This window comes from Gorilla gorilla, chromosome 9, assembly GCF_029281585.2.
Source record: "Gorilla gorilla gorilla isolate KB3781 chromosome 9, NHGRI_mGorGor1-v2.1_pri, whole genome shotgun sequence".
Lineage (NCBI taxonomy): Eukaryota > Metazoa > Chordata > Mammalia > Primates > Hominidae > Gorilla > Gorilla gorilla.
This window is the reverse complement of record NC_073233.2, coordinates 21,301,286-21,327,629: the sequence shown is the minus strand read 5'-3', so window position 1 is coordinate 21,327,629 and position 26,344 is coordinate 21,301,286. Positions and strand designations below refer to the sequence as shown.

At 39.4% G+C, this 26,344-nt stretch overlaps 1 long non-coding RNA gene across 1 annotated transcript in view; it reads right to left on the bottom strand.

The window, feature by feature from the left end:
- LOC134759329 (uncharacterized) overlaps positions 1–26,344 on the bottom strand; it is a 74,065-nt gene that overhangs the window by 43,030 nt on the left and 4,691 nt on the right. Inside the window, exon 3 of the long non-coding RNA XR_010135437.1 lies at positions 9,716–9,788. This is a non-coding gene — a long non-coding RNA (uncharacterized lncRNA). The remainder of the gene's footprint in view (positions 1–9,715; positions 9,789–26,344) is intronic.

Sequence of the window (26,344 nt, the reverse complement as noted above, 5' to 3'; positions counted from 1 at the left end):
CTGCCTCTGATGCCCAAGCACTGTTCCGGGGAGGATGAGGACCCAAAGTGCAGAAGTTTCATTACTAAGGGGTTTGGTTATCCTGGGTCAGGTTGAGAAACCTCCTTAGAGGAGAAACCTCTTCTGCTGGGCCAAGTGCTGCTCTGTAGGACAGAGCAGACCAGAATCTGAAACCTTGGCTGGTGTGCAAAGGATGTACCATAGGCCTCCATGAGCTCTGACTTCTGACCCTCATAGCTGGGGCCACTGATTTCCTGGGCAAGGTCACCTTCAGAGCTGCCTTGGGTACCTGTCCTAGCCTAATTGCTAGTTCCAGTCTAGAAGCAGCTTTCTCAGGACAAAAACAAGAAGTCTTTTCCCTTCCTTCCCTTTCCCTTCCCTCCCCTCCTCTCCTCTTCTCTCCCCTCCTCTCCCCTTCCCTCCCCTCCCCTTCCCTCCCCTCCCCTTCCCTGCCCTCCCCTCTTCATTCCCATCTTGCCTGGGGGGCCCACGCCCATAGTTGTTTCCTAATCTCAAACCTCTCTGCTGCCAACTGTATACAGACCTTGCCTCTGTGGCTACTGTCTGGATAGTTACCCATGGGCTCCCTGGCTTCCACTTCTAGCCATCTCAAGTTTGCATTTTCCCCTACATCTTCTATCTCATTATTATAGGGATAAAGAGGTCAGAAGAGGAAGCTCTACCCTTGGGCTCATGGCAACCAATACATGTTCCTGTCCTGGTAAATGAGGTCAACTACATGAGCCCTTTAGTATCCCCTTTGGGCCTGTTGGCAAAGTGCCTTGAGCATGAAAGTTTAGTGGGCAGAACAACACAAGACTTCACATACTGACTTCCAAGGTATGTGGCTAAGATTCCTGTGGTTTAATTCAACAATAATTGGAGGGAGGGAGGGAGGGAGGGAGGGAGGGAGGGAGGGAGGGAGGGAAGGAAGGAAGGAAGGAAGGAAGGAAGGAAGGAAGGAAGGAAGGAAGGAAGGAAGGAAGGAAGGAAGGAATTACAGGCTGTATAAGAGAGTGCCTTAGTCATTTGGATCAAAAATTATAATTCTCTTTGGAATCATTAAGGCTGAAAATAAAGTGAAGTATAGCGAAGCATGTTAGTACAAGGGTATATGATGGTTGGGATTGTAGCTTTTCATGGGCATGGTCATCATTTTAGGAGTTTGAGGAAGGTGGGACAGAAACCAAGTCTGTAAGGAGCCAAGAGTTCATATACTCATTCATCTGACAACCTTGTTAACTATGAATTAGATATGTGCTAGCCCCGGACTAACTGACCGCTCATGAGGAGGCAAAACGGCCATTGGCTCCTTAGCGGACAAATGAGACTGGATTTGACTCCAGCAAGCAGAGAGGCAGCCTGATCAGAGACTTCACAACACTCAGACCAGATTTTACTGCAGCCCTTTGGTGAAAAAAATTAAAAGGTAGAGTCCTTTGAATGTCTATTTTTCATGCATGTCTATCCCGCTCTTGTCATTTAGATCACGGGTTCCCAACCCCTGGGCCACAGACTGGTACAAGTCCATGGCCTGTTAGGAACTGGGCCTCACAGCAGGAGGTGAGTGGTGGGGCGAACAAAGCTTCGTCTGTATTTACAGCCCTTCCTCATAGCTCACATTGTGGCCTGAGCTCCACCTCCTGTCAGATCAGCAGTGGCATTAGATTCTCATAGGAGTGCAAACCCTACTGTGAACTGCACATGCGAGGGATCTAGGTTGCACCCTCCTTATGAGAATCTAATGCCTGATGATCTGAGGTGGAGCCAAGGCAGCAATGCTAGCACTGGTGAGTGGCTGCAAATACAGATAAACATTAGCAGAGAGGTTTGACTGCACAGAGACCATAATAAATCAATTGCTTGCAGACATATCAAAACCCTATCAGTGAGTGGCAAGTGACAATTAAGCTGCATTTAGTGGCAGGCTGTATAGTGGCAAGTGAGTTGATTTACTTCAATTGTACAGCTGCCTCAGTGGCAGGCTTTAAGTCACAATCCGACACTTATTTAGTCTGCATGTGGCCCACCCATTATTTTATTTACCACTTCCATCTGCACCTCTTTTCTGCACTGTGTGCTTATCTCAGTCAGTTTTGGTAAGCCAACAAGCTAACCCTAGCCAAAATTAGTAAAAAACAAACATCACTGGAGAACTTCTTTGAAAAGAGGGAAAGACAAAATGATGAGATAGCAGAAGACTCTAAGACTGCCAACAAAAAGAAAGCTGCATTTAAAAGAAAATACCAAGAGTCTTTAAATTATGGGTTCATTGCAACAGGTGATTCACATTCTCTAAGCATGCTTTGTATAATGTGCGGTGACCAGCTATCAAATGAAGCCATGAAACCTTCCAAATTCCTTCACAACAGGGAGACCAAGCACCTTGTGCTAAAAGACAAGCCTTTGGCATTTTCCAAAGAAAGAAATGTGAACACAAAGAACATGATACGGTTTGGCTGTATCCCCACCCAAATCTCATCTTGAATTGTACCTCCCATAATTCCCACGTGTTGTGGGAGGGACCTGGTGGGAGATAACTGAATCATGGGGGTGGTTTCCCCATACTGTTCTCATCGTAGTGAATAAATCTCATGAGATCTGATGGTTTCATAAAGGGAAACCCTTTTTGCTTGGTTCTCATTCTCTCTCGTCTACCACCATCAAAGACATGTGTTTTGCCTTCTGCCATGATTGTGAGGCCTCCCCAGCCACATGCAACTGTGAGTCCACTAAACCTTTTCTTAATAAATTACCTAGTCTCTGGTATGTCTTTATTAGCAGTGTGAAAATGGAATAATACCAAACAGAAGCAATTGAAGGCCACCACTTTATCAAATGTGTTTGCACCAAGAGCATAATTCTTAGTGACTAATTGCATTGCTAAAGTGAAGAAGTCCTTTACTAATGGTGAAGAGTTGATCCCACCTGCTGCTAAGGACATTTCATGAACTTTTAGGAGAGGCTGCAGTTCAAAAGGTAGCATGTGTTCCTCTTTCAGCTAGCACCATAACTAGATGAATTGATGAAATAGCAGAGGATGTTGAGGCACAATTGTTAGAGAGGATTAATGAGTCACCATGGTATGCAATCCACGTTGACAAGTCTACCAAGTTGACAACAAGGCAACAACACTTGCTTTTGTGCAATATATTTTCAGGAGGATGTGCACGGGGATGTGTTACATGCACTTTTGCTGCCAACCAACACCACAGTTGCAGAACTATCCAAGTCCTTGAATGATTACATATCAGGAAATGTGGGTTGGTCATTTGGTGTCAGTATATGCACGGGTGGAGCAGCTGCCATGATTGGACAGCTTTCTGGTTTCACTACTCAGTTCAAAGAGGTTGCTTCTGAATGTGAGTCTACGCACTGTGTCAGCCATAGAGAAATGCTGGCTAGCTGAAAAATATCACCTGAACTTAACAATGTTTTGTGGGATGTGATTAAAATTATCAACCACATTAAAGTACATGCCCTTAATTCATATCTGTTCATGCAGCTCTGTGAGGAGATGGACACAGAGCACACATGTCTTCTCTTATACACAGAAGAGAGTTGGCTTCCTAAAGGTAGATCACTGGCCAGAGTTTTTGAACTATGAGAGCCACTCCAGAGATTTCGTTTAGAAAACCAGTCACCACTGGCAGCACATTTCATTGACACAGAATGGGTCACAAAACTTGCTTACTTGTGTGGTATATTCAACCTGCTCAATAAATTCAATCTGTCATGCCAGGGGAGAACGACAACTGTGTTCAAGTTGGCAGATAAAGTGGCTGCATTCAAAGCCAAACTGGAATTATGGGGGTGACAAGTGAACATTGGGATTTTTGACATGTTTCAAACATTAGCAGAGATTTTTGAAAGAGACTGAGTCAGGTCATCTTTCTCCAAGCTGACGCATGATCACCTATCTCAGCTTTCAAAAGAGTTTGAGCATTACTTTTCAACCACAAAAACCCCCAAACTGGGAAGGAATGGATCTGTGACCCATTTTTTAATAAGCCAGGTGCGTCAGCTTTGTCCGTGCTAGAAGGGGATCAACTGCTTGAGATCGCAAATGATGGTAGCCTTAAAAGTATGTTTGAGCCAATGTAAAATCTACATACATTCTGGATTAAGGTCAAGGTGGGATATCCTGAGATTGCCACAAAAGCATTGAAAAGCCTGCTTCCATTTCCAACATCCTACCTTTGTGAAGCAGGATTTTCTGCAGTGACAGCAACCAAAATGAGATTACAGAGTATACTGGACATAAGAAACACACTTCGGGTGTCACTGTCTCCCATCACCCCCAGATGGGACCATCTAGTTGCAGGAAAACAAGTTCAGGACTCCCACTGTTTCTACATTATGGTGAGTTGTATAATTATTTCATTATATATTGCAGTGTAATAATAACAGAAAGAAAGTGCACAATAAATGTAATGCACCTGAATCATCCTTGCCACTAAGCCAGGTATGAGACCTTTTCCCCTTGTTTCTTCACCTGAGAAGCTGGGTTTTGTAGGAGTCCTTCCAGCTTTCCACTGTGAAATAGTAAAATCTCTCCATTTCCTTTTAGCCTCCCCACCTGGGGAGCTTCCTAACCCTGACCCCCAGACTACCCAGGTCTGTGGAAAAATTATCTTCCATGAAACCAGTCCCTGGTGCCAAAAAGGTTGGGGATCATTGATTTAGATAATCTCTTCTAAAGTCTTGCACTTAAAAAATGTATCTCTGCTCTTTCTTCTCCCCCTACTATCTTCAGGAACATCTTCATGAACTCAGACCCCGTGGCAATAAGAAATAAGTAGAATAAATGACTATACCCATTTACAAATGAGAAAACAGAGACTTGGCAAAGGTCACATGACTGGTAAGTGAAAGAAGAGTGTTAAATGGGAAAATTAATTGACCTGAGAACTCAAGAGTTTTTGGTCCTCTCTTTGTTGCTAAGCCAGGTAGGAGACCTTTTCCTCTTGTTTCTTCACCTGAGAAGCTGGGTTTTGTAGGAGTCTTTCCAGCTTTCCACTGTGAAATAGTAAAATCTCTCCATTCCCTTTTAGCCTCCCCACCTGGGGAGCTTCCTAACCCTGACTCCCAGACTGACTCAATTAGAATCTGGGTGGGGAGTGGAACCCAGTTATCAGCATTTTGTAAAACCCTCCAGGCAGATTGCAATGTGCATCCAAGAGTGGTGAGAACCAATGGGTTAGAAGTCCTTGAGGAGCAGGCAAGAAGGCCAGCCTGACTAGCCTTGCTGCCTCTCCCTGCTTAATTTTCTCCCCCAGATACCTCCTCCCCATACTGGGACTGCTTCTACAGCTAAAGTCAAGCCGCACCCTTCAACTGCTTTCCATACTACCCTTGTTGACAGCTCTAATGGACTCTGCAGATTAAACAATCCTAGTGATCTTGAGCTGCCCTGGGATTGGCCTGTGAGGCAATGGTAGAAGTTACTGTTGCTCCTGGTTCTAATTGAATAATTTACTGTAAATAGCCTCCATTTCCTCCATTGCTCATGCTTGTTAGCCAAATGGAAGTGAGCAAGGGCTGCCTCTAATGAGGCATGGGAGCAGAAATGAGCTATCCAAATGGAGCAGCAGCCACTGAATTAAGTCAGAGACACTTAAGGCTTCAAGTCCTTTTTGTAAACTAGCCACTCCTCAATGGGGAGGCACAGCCAGAAGTCCTGCAGAAACAAGGCTGTGGGCTCCACGGTGAGATTTTCTATTAGGAAGGGCCCCTGGGGAGGTGACAAAGGGGCTCTTCCCAGCTCACACCTACAACACTCTTTCTCTTTATCGTCCATCTACCCCACCCTTATCCCTGCTCTGCTCCAGTATGCCAAAGAATTGCTCGGAACTTTATTCCTACCCAATTTAAGAGACATTTTCATTGTTCTAAACTCTTCCTCTTGGCTTAGGTATTCTCCACCAGTGTATGGAGGGGATCCAAGATTAAGATGCCTTATAACCACTTGTACTGGTGCCTTCCTGGGCTTTGAGTGAAGAGGAGAAAAGTTGTCCACCAGGGAACATTTTCCATGTCACTATGCTTTTTCATCCTAGAGGGATGCTGCACAGGGTTATCTTATTTATCCATATTAATTCATTTACTCAATAAATTTATTTAGTTATTCATTTTCTCCATAAACAAGGGAAATCCCATGTTTCTTGTATAATTTGTATTCAGCCCAACAGCAGAGGTGAATATGTACACATGGCAGAACACTGTAACCGCAGCTTGAATGCCACAAAGATATCACCCTCCTCCTGCTCAGTAAGTTTATGTTCATGTTTGTTTGGGTATTGGAGACCATGTTAGGTGGAGCACATATGAAGGAGACTTCTGGGAGAGAAAAGAATTGGATTGTTGCCATTTGCCGAATTGAGGTCCAAAAACACATTGGATAGATGGGGGCTGCTCTTGTCAAGGCTAGAGAGCAGGATAAAGCCATGGCAATGAGAACGGTGTGTGAGTACTCAGGAGTAGACTGATCCCCAAGGACTTGGACTTCAGGAAGAAATGTTGCTTACGGAGACAGTGTACTGCTAGAAACAGGAGAGTCCCAAACTAGCAGCATATGTGCACACTGGGGGAAATGAAGGCAGGTTTATGTGAATTTAACCCAGAACTGTTATAGGAGCAACTTCAGACTGGATCTAAAAGCAGAAAATCTGCCTTGCACTCAGGATCAAGGCATCAGTGACTCCCCATCACCTAGAACTGTGAGTAACAATTAAGGTAAGTCCATGACCCTCCCCACAAATAGATGGAAGGTCTGATGCAGTCCTTATAGGAAACATTTCTCACCCCGACTCTTCATGATGAGAATCACAGCCATGGTAAATCACTTTTGAATCATGTTTACTAATGGGAATGCATCATATTCATCAACTATGAAGAATCATGAGCCTAGAAGATCAAGTATGCTTAGCATGTCATACAAAGCATGTCATACAAAGCCCCCTACAGCCTAATTTCTTTTCATTTTTGCCAGTTTTATTAATGTATAGTTGCCACAACATGATTTCAGCCTCTTCTCCAGCCTCTACCCAGCTTTCTCCATGATGTTCGTTCTGCTTAGAAGCATGTGGTTTGGGTGAAATTGGTTACCCCTCCCCCAGTTGTAAGGGTGGGTCTGATAGATTTTAAATGATCACAAATTTTTATAACTACTTACATCAAGATGTGGGGACTTGCTTCAGAAGCAATGGCAACAAAAACAAAAATTGATAAATGGGAACTCATTAAACTAAAGAGCTTCTGCACAGCAAAAGAAACTATCAACAGAGTAAGCAGGCAACCTACAGAATAGGAGAAAATATTTGCAAACTATGTATCCAACAAAGGACATATATACAGAACCTATAAAAAACTTAACCAATTCAACAAGTAAAAAACAAATAACCCCATTTAAAAGTGGGCAAAAGACATGAACAGGCACTTCTCAAAAGAAGACATACAAGCAACCAATATATGAAAAAATGTTTCAACATCACTAATCATCAGAAAAATGCAAATCAAAACCACAGTAAGATACCATTTCACACCAGTCAGAATGGCTATTACTAAAGAAAAACAAAAAACAACAGATACTGGTGAGGTTGTGGAGAAAAAGGAATGCTTATTCACCATTGTTGGGCACGTAAATTAGTTCAGCCACTGTGGAAAGCAGTTTGGAGATTTCTTAAAAATCCTAAAACAGAACTACCATTTGACCCAGCAATCCCCTTACTGAGTATATATCCAAAAAAATAAATAAATAAATAATCCTACTAAAAAGTCACATGTGCTTGTATATTAATCACAGCACTACTCACAACAGCAAAGACATGGAATCAACCGAGGTGCCTATCAACAGTGGATTGAATAAAGAAAATGTGGTGCACATACACCATGAATACTATGCAGCCATAAAAAAGAATGAAATAATGTCCTTTGCAGCAACATGGATGCAGCTGGAGGCCAATATCTTAAGGAAATTAATGCAGGAACAGAAAACTAAACACCACATGTCTTCACTTATAAGTGGGAGCTAAACACTGGGTACCCATCAACATAAATATGGCAACAATACACACTAGGAACTACTGAAAGGGAGAGGGAGAGAGGGGCACAAGGTTGAAAACCTAACTATTGGGTACTATGCTCACTACCTCAGTGACGGGATCAGTCATACCCCAAACCTCAGCATCATGCAATATCCCCACGTAACAAACCTGCACATGTACCCCCTGAATCTAAAATAAAACTTGAAATTATTTTTTTAAAAATATGTAGGGACTTGCTTTGACCAATATATAATGTGGCAGAAATCATGTCACACAAGTCCCAAGTTTACATGTCAAGAGGCCTTACAGCTGTTCTCACTCTCATAGAATGACATGTTCAAGTGAATTAGCCCAAGCTGGCTTGCTGGAAAGAACACAGAGAAGAGAACCGAACTACCCCCTCAACCAGCAGACATGTGGCTGTCCTTACCCAGGACCAGCCGGCCCTTTGCTGACTTGCCAAGTTACCCTAAGTGCATGAGTGAGCCCAGGCAACACCACATGGTAGAGAATGAAACATCCCAGCTGAGCCCTACCCAAATTCCTGACCCACAGAATCATGAGAAAACAAATTGTTGTGGTTTTCAGCCACTAAATTTTTTAAATGTTTTGTTATGTAAATAAGGCTAATGGAAAAAGTGGGTAAGCCAATCAGGGCAAATCCTTCCCTCCTGCCACATTTGGTTCATAACACAGGCCTCAGTTAATCAATGCATGCAGAGATTGGTTCAGGAGTGGCCCAATCAGTGAGAACCTCAAGGCCTTGGCTGGGAATACCAAGTCAAAGCTATTCATCTATTCATCCCTACTTTGAGTAGAGCGCTGTGTGAAGCTTGAAGATATCACATCTGTTTTGCTACCATAACAAGAGCCAACCGGAGGAAGAAACCAACACATGAGAACTCTACAGAAAACTGCAAAGAAATGGAGTTAGAGCCTTGATCAAACCCTCTATTAATTGCACAGGAATTTCACATCACTTCTAGCCTTTTGTCATTATGTGAACCATAAACCTTGTTATTTAAGCCAGTAGACTTAGGTTTTTGGTTATTTGCAACTTAAATCAACTGAAAGTGTCCAAATGACACACTCTCAAAACTCGCTACCTGTTGTTTTCATGTTTACCAACGAAACACTGCTTCTCAAGCAAACACTTAAGAGAAGCATAAAATGACAGACACCATGTTTGAAATAGGAATGGGCAGTCCAGAATCCTAACAGCTCCTTCTTAATTCCCTGTATCAGTTTCTAGGTCTTCTGTAACAAAGTACCACAAACTGTGTGGCTTGAGACAATGGAAATGTATTGTGTCACAGTTCTGTAGGCTAGAAGTCAGAGACCAAAGTGTTGCTGGACCATGCTCGCTCTGACACCTGTAAGGGAACCCTTCCTTGTCTCTTTCTAGATTCTGCTTGTTTGCCAGCATCTTTGGCATCCCTTGGTTTACAGATGCATCACTCCAATCCTTAGTCTCCACATGGCATCATTCCTGTGTTTCTTCCCGTCATTTTCCCTCTATGCATGTCTATCTGTGACCAAATTTCCCCTTTTTATACAACACTGATCATACTAGACTAGGGCTCACCCTTATGACCTCAGTTTAACTTAATTACCTCTATAAAGACCCTAGTTCCAAATAGTCACATTCTGAGTTTAAGACTTCAACATACCTTTTTGAGGGGGACAAAATTCAACCCATAACACTCTCTATCTCACCGTAGTTCCTTAGACAGCCCCAGGACTCTGGAAGAGAAAAGTCATGTTTTAATTCCATTGTGCCATTTTACATGTTGAACCTCTTCCTACAATGTTCTTCTACCTCTTCTGTCTTAGATTTCAAGGCTCAGATAAAATGGCATCCACTCTTTCTGCTCCTGTCCTCAAAAAAGGAAATAATTATTCGCTCTTCTGTCTCATATCACTTGTTCACATCTCAAATGGAGCACTCTTCATTAAGGTTAAATCCATACATATGTGTCTCTCTCCACACTGGTCTGTATGTCACCCTGATGGCAGGATTGTCACTTGTACCTAGTCATTGCCTGGCATATAGTAGATATTCAGTAAATGTTGGATGAAATAAAGTTATGCGCCCTGACATCTTGTATTAATTGTTAGAGTACATTATTTATTAAACAGAAAAACAGGCTTTGTCACTCATCCCTTTAAAGAATAATGAATTGGCAAAAGATTCAAGATTTGAGGCTCCAGGCTTACAACATCAAAATGGTCTTGGGAATGAGTGTGAGGAAGAACTGTTTGAACAGTGACTGGAAATCACCCTTGTCCCAGATTTTCCCCTAATTAGGCTTTTCCTTGTGTTAGTAATCCCATCATAAGAACCTCCAGACATCAAATGCACCATCTTCTGATTGTTTATTATGTGTTCTCTGGTTTGTAATTATTGTTCACTGGTGCTTCTGTAATGTAGGTATGAAAATGGCAGAGGAGCAAAATTCTAACTAGCAAACATTCAGTATGTTAACCTGTGAATCTTCCATTGAGCTTGTATGTTGGGAAAAGGGGAAGAGAATGTATCCAATTGTACCATATAGGAAGTAACCCTAAAGAGTGATGCCCACAGGTGATGACTGGGAGGGGAAGGGAGAAGAGGCATCTACACTAGAAGTTCTCTTTCTATGTAAGTCTAGACTCTCCTGTTCATCAGTTGCCCTGGGTTCAGATGTGCATCATTGCTAATGTGAGTTTAGGAAATAATTTCAGCTTCTTCTTCATGCCTAACAGAGCCCTCCAGGTACCCTGACTAATATCCAGCCAACTGAATATCAGAACTGTTTTATACAGTAGCCACAGAACATAGCCCAGTAGGTATACAATAGGCAATCACTCATTCATACAACAAATACTAATAGTATCTGTCCCATATACTTGCTTTGGAGATTAAATGATACTATGTATCTTAACAGTCTGGCACCTAGTGAGTGCCCAGTGTATGTACCAGAGGTTATTACATTGGATTATTATTATCAATTATTTATTTCTACCCTGTAATAGATTTATATATCTAAGCCCTTCACTATGTGACTTTTCAATGTCTTTCTTGGAGTAGCATATGGTCATGCTCATGGTTAACATTGAGCGTGGCCATACAACTTGCTTTGGTCAAGGGAATGTGAGTGGATATAACATATGTCATGTCAGAAAGGTTTTAAATGTGCTTGGTTCTTTTCGGACCTCTTGGAGCTTCCTCCCTCTGCCATGAGAAGAGTATGCCCCAAATGGTCATTGTTTCTTCAGCCAGGATACAGGAATGGAAACACATGGAGCATTCTGAACTCAGCCTGGCCAAGTCAGCCCAGCTGAGATCAGACAAACCACAACATATATGCAGATTTATCAGCAAGAAAAATAACGTTGTTGAAAGCTACTGAGATTTCTGTGGTGGTTTGTGATGCATTACTGCTGCAATGGTTGACTTTCATTATTATTGTTGTTGTTGCTGCTGTTGTTGTTGTTGTTATATCTACTCAACAGAACATTTTGGCCTTCAGACTCTTACTGCAGAAGGGAGTGCAGAATAGTATAGACTGGAGAGAAATAACCTAAACTCACAGAATTTCATATTTCATCTTACACATAGAAAAATTGATATCCAGAGATCTAAAATTAATTGCTCAGAGTTTCGAAGCTTATCCACAGGCAGAATTGCAACCAGCTCATGCCTCACGAGTTGAGTGTCCACACATCTCAGTTTGCCCAGGACAGTTATTAATGGTTCCCACTGCTTTCTCAAAATACTCTTAATCTGAATAATTATGTGATTACCTTACTCACTGGCTAACTTTCAGAAAAATTAGTTTGGAAGTTGTCTGTAAGATTATTTCAGTTGTAAATAGGAAAAAATCCAATTCAAACTGAGTTAATAATGAAATGGATCTATGAGCTCATAAGGTAGGGTGGGAACACCAAACATTTCATTTATTTTGATTTCTTTGGTCCACATATCACTGTGGCAAAGTAAAATTAGCAGTAGGCAGCTTCCTTATCCACACCCCTGTGCTGCACACTTTCCCATTTGTAGGGCAGATGCACCTGACAGCAATAGCTCAAGCATACCCTGAGAATGACCTTATGGTCTAATAAGAATGTGTGTTCAGGGTTCTGAGAAATCCAGTTCACTCCTTATCTCTAAAGGACATCCAAAGCCCCCTGACCCATTCCTTGGAATTCAGGGAATCGAGGCCCTTTGTTTTGGGTTAAATGGGGGTTGCTAGCTGGGGGTTGCTAGGTAGAAGCTGCTACGTGAAAATGCTATATAACCTGCACACTTCTTACTAATGGGAGCAGTTTTTCTGTCCAGCTCCCCTCTCTTGGATGGCCCTGTATCTAAGTCCCCAATAAACCCTATGTCAAGTTTGCTAGTTCCGGTGTCTTCTTCAGCCTCTTGGACATGGTGCCATCACTGTTGGACTAAATAGGGGTCCAGCACGACATCATTCACATTCCAGAAGACAGGAAAGAATGTTTCTGAAAACCTCTTAGAAAAGCCCAGAGCTCCCAGCAAACAAATCCTTGTGTTCCTTGACCCAATTTCACTTACACACCCATCCTATAACCAAAATCTGGGGCTATAAAATAGGGTCACACTAGTCTGAATCACATTTCCTGTCCCAAGTGCCAGGGATGGAATCAGCCTCAACCAAAGTACTTGGGCTAGGCAGGATTAATGCCCAAACAAAAATCAAGATACCTCCCAACAGAAGGGGGAAACAAATGTCAGGGAGCCACCCTGTTGTCGATTCACTCCAGAGCTTGTCTTCATAAGGAAAGTAGGATTTCCTGCTTCTAAACCAGGCACTTTCCACAATGCAATCCCAAAGATCAGTTTTGCCAGGAGTCCCTATCCGGCAGGATGGCTAAAGAGCACAGTGGGGCTGAAGGGCATTTCTTCTGTACAGTTGACCCTTGAACAACATGGGTGTGAACTGCGCAGGTCCACTTATATGTGGGCTTTTTTCAACCAAACCAGACACAGATTGAAAATGAAGTGTTCTCGGGATGTGAAACCTGTGTATACAGAGGGCAGACTTTTTGTATACTCGGGTTCCGGGCTTCGGAAACTGAGTATGCGTGGATTTCAGTATACCCGGGGATTCCTGGAACCAATCCTCCATGTATACCAAGGGAGGACTGAACTTACCATCTGGGTGTAGGAACAGCGTGAGCCAAGGCATTGAATCATCTGGGTTTGAATCCCAGCTCTGCCACTTACTGTGTGATCAAGTGTGTTTTCTTAATCTCTCTCTGATTTGCACATGTAAATTAAGGGACAAGAATGCCAACTTCATAGTGTCTTGAGATAATTTAAAAACATAAAGCATTTAAATTACCTAGCACAATGATAAGCAAATACATGCTCACCTTCCTTTTTCTGCGCTTAATAATTTGTTTAGGGAGAGTAGAATCAGAACAAAGGAGTTGCAATAGTCTGAGGCATTGATGTCTACCAAAGGGAAGATCCTGTTGGTTAAGTCTATGAGAGACTGCTAGGGTCTGCTTTCCCCTGGGCTCTGCTAGAAATAAGCTAACAAATATATAGTGTCTGGCTATTCTTTTTCTGGACTTGGTTGCCACCGTTGTCAGACTCTTCCCTTAGTGTGTTAATTATGTCACAGTCTTCTTTTAGATCAGTCTCTTTCAGAGACCACACTTTCATTTCCACAGATGCCTAATCTTGAACATTATATGTGAGATTATTCATTTTACCCTAAGGTCCTGGAAGAAGCTTACTCTAGTCCCACAGCAACTAATGTACTTCATTTCCTATCCTTCCTCTTGATGGAGAAGGTCAAAGGAATTTAAGGATGTGAAATCCTTCCATAAAAATCAAAAAAGCTATGCAGAAAAAGGTAGCATATATGCACTGCTAGAGGGCCAAGATTTCATGAATCCCAAATCAGACAAGCTTCACTACTCCATGCATTAGTATTCTTCACAAACAAATCCTGCAGCCAAGCCTTGCATGGCAAAAAAAAAAAAAAAAAAAAGGAAAAAAAAACTTTTTTTTAAATTTTAAAATAAATTTCTATTTACAGGAGAGTTGCAAAGATAATACAGAGTTCTCATATACCCTTCACCATGATCCTTTATCAAAACTAAGAAATTAACACTGGTACACAGTAATATTAACAAACTACAGAATTTATTCAGATTTCGTCAGTTTTTCCACTAATATCCTTTTTCTTTCCAGTATACCATGTTGCAATTTAGTTGTCACGTCTCCTTAGTCTCCCCTGAGTCTTTAACAGTTTCTCAGTCTTTCCTTGTTTTTCATGACCTTGACACTTTGGAATACACTGGTCAGGTATTTTTTAGACTGTTCCAAATTTGAGTGATGTTTTCTCATGATTAGCTTGAGGTTATAGATCTTGGGGAAAAATGTCCCAGAAGCAAGGTGTCTTTCTCATTGCCTCATATAGAGAAGTTCATGATGTTTATTAATATTTATCACTGGTGACGTTAATCTTGATCCCTTGGTTAAGGTAGTGTCTGCCAGCTTTTCCTGTTACCAAAGTTACTATTTTTTCCTTTTCCATGTACTGTTTGTCACATGAGAGTCAGTAAATGCAGCCCATATTTAGAGGCACTTGAGCACTTCCTTACTTTCTGGCACTGTAAGATGCTCCAAATTTACTTTGTATTTTCCCTACCCCAGCCTTACAGTCATCCATTTATCCAGGGATTCCTGCTTCCTTTTATTGGAGAATAATATACAATATATAAATATAAAATTATGATTTAAGTTCTGGGTGCTAGATGTGCTGCATCTTTTGATAGTAGTCATCAAAGAACACAGCTATTATTATAGCTTAATGTCAAAGAACACAGTTATTATTAAAGCTTTGTGATTAATTCCCTAACTTTTTCCTCTTGACCTTTCCCCTGACAAGATCCTACCCTGAATCTCCCCCACAACATCCCTTCATTCACTCACTCACTCACTCATTCATTCAACATCATTTATCTAGCTATCATATGTCAAGTACTCTTGTGCCTCGCATTAAGATGCCACTGCCACCTACATAGTCTAGATGCATGCTGTCTGAAGTTACGGTTCTGCCGAGACCTAGTATATAGGAATTAGTCAGGCAAAGGGAAAAGTGGAGGGAGCTGAGGTAAAAGAATGGAAAATAAACATGTGTCCCCAGAGTCTGTGCCCAGAGGGACATTTAGAAAACTCAGAATAGTTGCTTTTTAATTATGTTATAAATTAGAGAGTATCATTTTGTATTTGAGAATAGCCCCACTCCCCAACCAGTTGCACTCACTCTGGAAGAATGGGAATTTCTAAAATTGCTAACCACTGATAACACTGCATGAAAGAAACTAATGGTCCAAAAAATACAACAACAAAACCAATGAGAAACACAAACCAACTATGTGTTCCTAACTGTTCATAATTCAAATAAACAAATATATTTAGAACACCTGCTCTGTGCTGGGGATAGAGAAGCAAACAAGAAAGACAAGGCCCTGTCCTCAAGCAGCTTTAGTCTGTTGTGATAAGCGTTATAGACAAAAAGTACATAGAGCTGTGGGGCATACAGCAAGAGGATTTAACCATTGTGGGGGTGAGAGAAGCTTCCTAGAGAAAGTGGCACCAATGGTGAGGTTCGAAGGAGGAGAAGAAGCTAATAAAGAGAAGAAACCAAGATCTGGTCATCTTTGACCAGCTTAAACCTTAAAGAATGCGTCTATTATCATAGGTTTATGATTAACTCTCTAATCCCTTTATCTATGCCTAGTCTTTCCCCTGAACAGGTTCCTACCCTTACTCTCTCCAGTATCCTTTCATTTATTCATTCATTCAACATTATTGAGAAGACAGGAAGGAAAAGCATTCCAAGCAGAGAAAACAGCCTGTGGGAAGGCCAGGATATGAAAGAGGGCATAATGTGCTCAAGAAACTGAAGTAAATGTTCTATGTCTACAGAGAAGAGAGCAAGAGAAAGCAAGGCAAGAAATGAGGCTGGAGATGTAGGAAAGTACCAGGTCCCATTGCTCCTTAAAAGTCAGTGGAGCGTTTTGAACTTTATTCCCAGGGTAATGGTGAACCATGGATGGCTGTTAAATCAGTGATCAGACCAGACAACCCAGCTGCAATGGGGAGAATGGAAGAGAACAAATGAAGATGTTAGACCTCTGTAAAGCTTCTATAAATCTTAGCTTCCTTTCTGCCTCACAGGATTGGAGGAAGGATTCAACAAAGGAACACATACAAAACCCCTAGCACAAAGTTTGGCATGTGGCAGGCAATCAGGAAACATCAGTGCCTTCTTTTGTCCAACAATTCTGATTCTTTTTCATCTATTCTCATTTTTCTTTTTATTCCCTGACCATATTTTGGAAAGAAAATTACCGTTTGTATTAGTCCATTTTTGCCTTGCTATAAAGAAATACCTAAAACTTGGTAATATATAAAGAAAAGGGGTTTAATTAGCTCACGGTTCTGCAGGCATTACAGGAAGCATAGCAGCTTCTGCTTCGGGGGAGGCCTCAGGAAGCTTCTAATCATGGCAGAATGCAAAGGGTGAGGCATCTCACATGGTGAGAGCAGGAGCAAGAGAGAGGGGAAGGAAGTGCTACATGCTTTTAAACAACTAGATCTCATGAGAACTCATTCACTGTTGTGACAACAGTACCAAGGCGGATGGTGTTAAACCATTCATGAGTAACTGCCCCCATGATCCAATGATCCAATCACCTCCCACCAGGTCCTACCACCAACACTGGGTATTACAATTCAACATTAGTTTTGGGCAGGGATACAGATCTAAACCATATCAGTATTTAAACCTTTTGCTGTGGTTACAGTTGATAACTGTGGTAGAGACAGTGAACAAATATGAGTAAGACCCAAGCCTTTCTATAAGACATATTTACTACAAGCCATAACATAACGTGATATGAACCACACAATGATATGAGTTCAAGCTCTCAGAGGGCAAGGAGAGCATCCTTTACCTCTCTGTCCTTAATGTCAGGCAAAATACGTGGCACAGGGGGCTTAACACAGGCTTGTCAACCATACGAATGCATGCTCTTGGAGCTCAGATGGGGGGAGCAGGAAGATTGGACGCACTGAAAGTTTAATATCTTGAGATTGCATAAGGCTAATTGAACACTGTGGCTTTCTGTCTATTTCATTGATTACTGGTTTGGGGATAATTGTTAGCATGCTCCCTGCTTTGGCTTTTATTTTTCATGAAAGTTTCTTCATAGTGATTGTTTAATCTCAAATCAAAACTTTCCTATCATGAAACATAATATAATAACATGAAAACATCAAAGCTATACTGAGATGCTTGTTTTGATAATATTACAAATAATTAATTATCAATGGTATTTCCATCTGAGTTACAATAAGGCAAATTTCATTCTTTATTACTGCTTTTTCTCACCACCTATCTCCACCCTAGCCACCTAACCTAACGCTTAGCTGACGTGTGTTTAGAAAATCAGAGTACTTTTACCCTTAGCTCCAGCAATTCACCAGTGAACTGATATGAGAGTCCTAAAATGTTGGGTAAAGTAAATGACCATGGGGTCATACCCAACACTGTTCCTCTCTGTAACATATAGGGTTGTCCCAGTTACTATGACAATGTATTTTATTTTAGAGCAAGTTGAAAAATAAGGTAAGTAACCATGTTGTCTGTGGAACACTTAGCATTACTGTGGGAAAGTTAAAGGTTAAAGCTATTTTATCCTTTTATTTATGATTCTTCAGATCCTTTTGTCTATTTGTTTTTGAGACAGGGTCTCACTCTGTCGCCCATGCTGGAGTGCAGTGGTGCAATCATAGCTCACGGCAGCCTCAACCTGCTGGGCTCAAGCAATACTCCCACTTCAGCCTCCCAAGTAGCTGGGACTACAGGCGTGTACCACCACGCCTGGCTAATTTTTTTTAATTTTTTTGTAGAGACGAAGTCTCACCATGTTGCCCAGGCTGGTTTCAAACTCCTAGGCTCAAGCAATCCTTTCACCTTAGCCTCCAAACTGCTGGGATTACAGGCATGAGCCACCTCACCTGGAGTACTTCAGATTCTTATGGTGGAACAGCCTTGATCAAATTGCTAACTTTTTCTTAAAGAGTTTTACTATTCCAGATTAAATCCATGGCTGCCTGACATCAAACGCATTGGAGTGCATAGCTCTGTGTGGGACAGCTGTCATACACAAATATGATCATCCAGAGAGGCCAAATGCATATCTAATATTTCCAGATGCCCCTCAGGGTATCTTTTTCCTTTTTAAAGTTAATTCTGATAGTTTATAGGAAATCTGTACAATTTTGATGCATTTGAAAAGCACTTTTTATTATAAAACCTATACTCAAATAAATTGAAAAATACAGATAATATAGAAAAGGAAATATAAGTTCCTATTTCCCAATTCAATTCCACATTCCCATACCCCAAAAGTATCATTACTCATCTCCTTCCAGAAATCTTTCTCCTTATACAACTACATAAATGGAATATCTTTTATATATTTTACCACAAATGGGATCTTCCTATACATGTCATGTTGTGTTTTTCCCATAAAATGTAGGTCAGTACATTTACATCTTTGTCTTCTTTTTAGCGCCTGTATAGCATTCCTTATATAGATATACCATATCTTTTTCACCTATTAGTGATCACTTAGTTTCCATTTTCATTTCTTTCTTTGTCTTTCTTTCTTGGTATTAAAAATAGGACTGTAATTAACATTCATCTACAAATTTTTTTCCAACTTAAGAAAATGTACCCACTGCAATGGTTTGAATATTTATGTCCCCTCCAAAATTTATGTTGAAACTAAATCCCCAGTGTAAGCATTAAGAGATGGGATCTTTAGGAAGTGTTTAGGCCATGAGGGCTCTGCCCTTATAAATAGATTAATGCCTTATAAAAGAACTGGCTTGAGACCACCAGATCATCCCTTCCCTCCCTTCCATCATGTGAAGATACAGTTTGTCCCTTGTGGAGGATGCAGCAACAAGGTGTCATCTTGGAAGTAGAGAGCAGCCCTCACCAAACACCAAACATGCAGTTGCCTCGATCTTGGACTTTCCGACCTCCAGAACTGTGAGAAATAAATTCCTATTGTTTTAAAGTTACCCAGTCTGTGGTAGTTTGTTATAGCCACACAAAAATACTAACATACCCGCTATATAAATTTCAAGCAGGAGTTCTAGCACTGCTCTGAATAACATTCTGCAGTTGAATTGGATGCCCAGTTACTCCATCCTAACACTCCATGGGGTAATTAAAGAAATGCTGACATGTGGTATTAATGTATACATGCTCTAGAAAATTAGGCAATGTTCTGGTAATCTTTTGCTACATAACATACCACTCTTCAACTATGTGGCATAAAACAAAACAATCATTCCTCTAGCTCAGAAATCTGCAACTTGGGCAGGGCTTGGTGGGAAATGCTTGTATCTGCCTTGGCTAAGGGCCAGAAAATCCACTTCAAGAAGGCTCATTCAACTGGTTGGTCCTGGTGATCAGTTGGAAGGTCAGCTGGAGTGGAGGGCTAGGAAACTTGGTTTCTTTCTGAATGAGTCTCTCCATGTGGCTTGGGCTTCCTCATGGAATGATACTTGGATTCCAAAGGCAAGAATTCTGAAAGACAGAGCTAGGCAGAAGCTACACTGTCTTTAGTGACCTAGCCTCAGAAGTCTCATAGTGCATTAATTGAACTAATCACAAAGGTCTATGCAAGTTCAAGAGGAGAGAATATAAACTCAGTCTCTTGATGAGAATTTGTCAAGGTTCTCAAAAAACTTGCAGGATGGGAAATATTATTGCAGCCACTACTGGAAAAATGCAATCTGCCACAGCCAAAAAATACCTTCTTTGATCCAGATAGGTAGATCTCAATATAATGATACTGTTGATTTTTTAAAACAAGGATATCCACATTTTATTGTTTTCCTTTTATCTGATTCTGAAAAAAATATTTTACCAGAGCTACACATTTTTTCCTGTGGATATAATCATCAGGCTAATCCGTACGATGACTAAAAGTTGTGGTAGCTGCATGGTCCCCAACTTCTTTCTTTTTTCTTTTCTTTTCTTTTCCTTTCATGTCTTCTTTCTTTCCTTCCTTCCTTCTTTCTTCTTTTTTTTTTAAGAGACAGGGTCTTGCATCTTGCTCTGTCACCCAGGCTGGAGTGCAGTGGCCTCAGGTGATCCAATACTTCCTCCCACCTCAACCTCCTGAGTAGCTGGAACTACAAGTGCCCACACCAAATCAGGTTAATTTTGTATATATTTTTTGTTAAGACAGGGGTCTTGCTATGTTGACCAGGCTGGTCTCGAAATCCTGGCCTCAAACAATTTCCTCCTTCAGCCTCCCAAAGCACTGGGATTACAGGCATGAGGCACCACACCTTGCCAATATTTCTTCAATGGATGAGAAACAATTCATTTTGTTTTCCCACTTGCCTTCCATTTAGCATAGCGTCTAGTGACTATTAGCTATTGTTATTGTTTCAGTATGACATACTGTATCTTCATTTTACTAATCAGAAAATCTAGATGTGAAAAAGTGGATCAAATTTCCTAAAATCCCATTTAATAGTACAACTGGGATTTGAACTTTGGATCCTGAGGATTAGACCTTTGTTCTAAGCCTAAAGTGGTACTGTTAAACTTCTTTCTAAAGCATTAGGTCAGGAACTTTATTATATCAAGCTTATCAGTTGGAAAATCCTTAGCTGTTGTTTAATCCAAGTGAGCTATGATATCTTCCCAGGAAACTACATGCTAGGATCTTTCTTGCCAGTGATGTGGGTTACATTCAGATTTGCATTTGAATATTAATATGCCTGTTGTTCTATGTGAGAGAATGCCTGAACTAATGTAGCAAAGCAGGATCTAAAGATCCAATATGGGAAGAAATTAAATATTGTGTTACTTTTCTCCACTATTTTCCAAACCCAATTTCATGGTTTCATAAACTAACATACTCTGATTAAATACCATATTAAGATAAGGGAGTTAGTAAACAAAAGGAACCGCAGAAATTTTCCAGCAGGTAAAAAAAAAAAAAACACAAGAGAGCTTCCTGCAGAAAGCTGACCTTGACCAACGAGATGAAGGAAAGAAAGGATATGACATAAGCACTGACAGTTTAGTGCTACTTCCCAAAAGTCATTGTGCATCAGAATCACCTGGTAAATATTTAATACTCAGACCTGACCCCTGGTAATTTGGTTGGCATAGGATGGAGCCTGGGGATATGTATATGTCTTTACAAGTACCCAGATGATGCAGATGGAATAAGCCTTCAAACTTTTTTTGGAACACATAGGTTTAGGGCACAATTCAAGAGGGTTTTTTACAGTTCAATCTTTAGCATTAAAAATTTTTTTATGTCATTCTCTATTGTCATCAGATTTTTTTCTGGCTTTTTTGTGGGGGGGGATACCTACAAGGTAATGTCTGTTCTTCAATAGAAGCCAAGATTCTGATTCATTGTTTTCCAATTATCATATTAGGTTATTATAATCTTTTGTGCTGAATCAGTTGAAATTCTGTTTTCATGTTTTCACTGAAATTTAAAAATGGAATCAGACTCCTAGAGTATGCAATTATGGGCCACTTGATATATTAACATTTACATTTCCTTTAAATATCAAAGTTTATTGCCACTAAACTATGCAAGTACTATTCTGTTGGACCTTCTTTTTTAGTACAGAAATTACTAACTCCTAGAATCAGCTTACTTTTTTCAATGTTTGTGACAACTGTGAAAACTTAATGGATATTCTAGTGACTTACCGAATGGATGATTTCTCTAAGGAGTGAATTGTTACTATCTGGTATTCCAAAGAACTTACTAGAAGCATCTAGCAGTTTCTTAGCCCATTCCTTCTCCAATCCTATAGTGCACTAAGCAGGGTCTCCCACAGCTATATTGAGGATTTTTCATATTAGGCCACTTATATTCTTCAATCTCAGTAGGAAATTGATTTGTTATTCAACATTTTTTTGAGCATATACTATATTCCCTTTTTTTCCAGAAGGTCAGCTAGAGCATATAGTATATTCTAAGCACTAGAAATACAAAGATCAACAAGACAGCATTTCTGCTTTAATCGTATTTACTGTCTGATGTGAAAGAAAATAGGTAATTATATAATCTGGTATAGTAATTGTATCAGATAGGGTTCCATCAGAGACAGAGAACCAGTAGAATAAATAAAATTAAAGCATATATAATATATAATTTTATTTAGATAATTTTAGAATATTTTATTTATCCTACGGGTTCTGTCATGCATATATATATGTATATGTGTATATGTATGTATATATAGCTATAAATGGACATATCCATATATATGGATATAAAGAGATTTACAGCAAGGAATTGGCTTACAGGATTGTGAGGGCTGCCTTGGCAAATCCAAAATCCACAGAACAGGCCATCAGGAGGAGAAATCTGGAAACTCTCCGGCAAGAACTGAAACTACAGTACACAGGTGAAATTTCTTCTTCCTCAGGCAAACTTCAGTTCTGCTTTTAAAGCCTTTCAACTACAGTCAGTCCTTCGTATCCCTGGGTTCCATATCCGTCAATTCAACCAACAGCAGATTGAAAATATTTGGGAAAAATATTGCAGCTCTACTGAACATGTACAGACTTTTTTCCCTGTCATTATTCCCCACACTATAGAGTGTAACAACTATTTACACAGCATTTACATTGTAGTAGATATTATAAGTGATCTAGAGATTATCTAAAGTATATGGGAGTATATGCATAGGTTATATGCAAATGCTATGCCATTCTATATCAGGGACTTGCAGCATCCATGGATTTTAGTATTCACTGGGGGTCCTGGAACACATCTCCCATGGATATCAAGGGACGGCTGTACTTGAATCAAGCCCACTCAGCTTATGGAAAATAGTCTCTTTTACATAGTCAACTGATTATACAAGTTAATCACATCTACAAAATACTTTCACAGAAAGATCTAGATTTGTGTTTGATTAAATAACTGGGTACTATAGCCTAGCCAAGGTAATGTATAAAACTGACATCATTTTTGTATTTTTTTATATTTGGAAAATGCTATGGTAGTATAAAATGCCAAGGACATACATCTTGCACGTATCTTATAAGATAGTAAGGGCATTTATCTTAGCTAAGGTAGTAAGATGTTTCCTGAAAGAGATGATAGTTAAAATAAAAGCTGAAGGATGAGTAGGAATTAGCTAGATTAAAAGATGGATAAAGAATATTCTGAGATGTGGGAATAGTATAAGCAAGGGCCCAGAAATAGAGAGAGAGAAAGAGCACTAGAGATGCAATTTTCTCTTGTCATCAGATTTATTTTCCGGCTTTCTTTTTTCAGAATTATTTTAAAAGAAGCCAAGATTTGATTCCTTTTTTTAATTTGGTAATTATTATATGAGATAATTATAATGTTTTTAGTGCTAAATCAGATGAAACTCTATTTCCAATTATGAGTGAGATGAAGCACCTTTCCATATGTTTCCAATCATGGGTGAGATTAAGCATTTCCAACTATGTGTGAGATGAAGCACTCTTCCATATGTTTATCTCACATTCAGGTTTCCTCCTTTATAGATTGCCTGTTTGTAACCTGTATACATTATTCTATTGGGTAGTCTTCTTTCCCTTATTTATTATATATGACTTGGATATTACTAGAAATGCTTTGTTTTTATATGTATTGCAGGTATATTCTTCCGGAAAATATCAATCAAAACTGGGAGGAGCTTTGTAGACTAAAATTTGCAAGGGAGTGCAAGGGGACCATATTAAGTCAGAGAATGCTGGGGTGATCTGGATTCTGGGCCCAAATCTTAGTTATAGGACAAAGCCCCTGTACTGAGCAGGAACAAAAGGAGCAAAGAAAAGGAAAGGAGAGAAGAGTCAGCCCATTTCAGAGAGCACAGTATTTTTTAACAGTTCAAATAAACTGCAGAAGAAGATGCTCTAGAACCTTTAGGCTAGGAAAGCTACACCGGCTGTCTTCTCTTCTAGTACAGGAAAACTTGTCTTACTAAAATACAAGCAACAGAAATAAAATTAGTCAAACCTCAAAATTACTATCAGAAAAATATTCTTGCAAGCAATGAAAACAAGCCAGAAAGACATGCCCACAAAATAGGAAAAACTATATGCTAATATTCTAAACAAACAAGGTAAAAGAAATTAAGAAAATAATAAAAGTTTCAAAAGAGCAACATAAATTAGGATCAAAAGAACAACTTAAATTGGGATCAAAATAACTCAGAAATAATATTATTGGAGAAAAGAGAGCAGGAAGATATGAAAATGGAGCTTACAAAACCAAGGAAAGCATTAGAAATAAAAGAAAAAATATTTTGGAAATGGACATTAAAGTAGAAGTAATACATTAGTGAATAAACACAATGGAGAGTGTATAAAGAGAATTAGATAATGGAAAGGGATATGTTTTTAATTAAACATATGAAAGAAATCTAAATTTTCTTCCTTTCCTTTATGTATTCTATTTTATTCTTTTATTATCTTTTCTTAAAATCAACTTTATTGATGTATAATTTACATAAAATTAAATGCATTTAAGTTTATAGTTTGGCAAGTTTTGACAAAGTCACTACTACAATTAAGGAAAAGCAAAAGAAAGAAAGGAAAAGAAAGACTGAAAAAATGAACAAAACACTTAGTTTGCACAAAAGAAAACAAGAAAAAAAAATAAAGAAACAGGCCAGATGGGACCAAAGCAAAATAAATAGAAGGTAGAAGACAAACTCAACTATATCAGAAATTATATTAAATGTACAAGGATTAAGCACTCCAATTAAGGAAGAAAATGGTCGGGCTGTCTTTAAAAATGCTAACTATATGCTGTTTATAAATATGAAAGTTAGAAAATGGGGAAGATATACTATAAAAACACTAACATAATATACATAGCGTGGCTATATAATATCAAATAAGCAGACTTTAAGATACATAGTATTACTAGTGATAAAGAATATTTCAAAATCTGAAACAGTGAGAAAAAAAAATCCTAAATTTTAAATACACCTAATAGCATAGTTTCAAAATATATACAACAGAAATAAAGAACCCGAAGGAGAACTAGACAAATGTATATAATTGTATAATTTAACTTATCTCTCTCAGTAGCTGATAGAAAAAGCAGTTAAAAAAAAATATATGGTATGGCTGGGCGTGGTGGCTCAAGTCTGTAATCCCAGCACTTTGGGAGGCCAAGGCAGGTGGATCGCCTGAGGTCGAGAGTTTGAGACCAGCCTGACCAACATGGAGAAACCCCATCTCTACTAAAAATACAAAAATTAGCCAGGCGTGGTGGCTCATGCCTGTAATCCAAGCTATTTGGGAAGCTGAGGCAGGAGAATCACTTGAACCCAGGAGGTAGAGGTTGTGGTGAGCCAAGATCGCGCCATTGCACTCCAGCCTGGGCAACAAGAGTGAAACTCCGTCTCAAAAAAAAAAAAACAAGCCAGTGTCAATGTGATTTTAACAACACAATTAAGCATCTTGACCCAATCAACCTATATACAATGTTACATTCAACACCTCCAAAATATACAATCTTTGAAGGATAAGTGGAACATTTACCAAAATAGATCATATGCTAATCATAAAGCAATTCTCAATAAATTTCCAAGAACTGGAATCATTGAGAGTATTTATCTAACCGTTGTGAAAATAAATTTGAAATCAATAACAGAAAAATATTTGGAAATGTAGCAGTATATACCTAAATAACCCATGTATCAAAGAAGCAGTCATAAAGAAAATAAAAAACATTTTTAATTGAAATATTTTTCAATTGAAATATTGAAATTAAAATATGACATCAAAATTCGTGGGCTGCAGTTAAAAACCATTATTTTAAAAAGTTATTATAGCTTTAAATACATATATCTGAAAAAACAAAAGGTTGGGAATCAGTTACCTCAGCCTCCATCCAAAGAAGATAGAAGAAAAGGACATAAATTAAATCCAAAAAAGGAGAAAAATAAAATAATAACAGTAGAAATTAATGAAATAGCAGAGAGAAAATCAACAAAGCCAAAAGCTGGTTCTTTGAGAAGATTAATACAATTCACAATCCCCTAGAAAAACTGAGGAAGATAAAAAGAGAGAAAATACATATTACCAGCATCCAGAATAAAAAGTGTTATACCACTAGCGATCCTAAAGACATTAAAAGAAAATAAGTGAATATTATGAATATTTTGTGCCAATAATTTTTACAATTTTGATAAAATATACAAGTTTCTTATA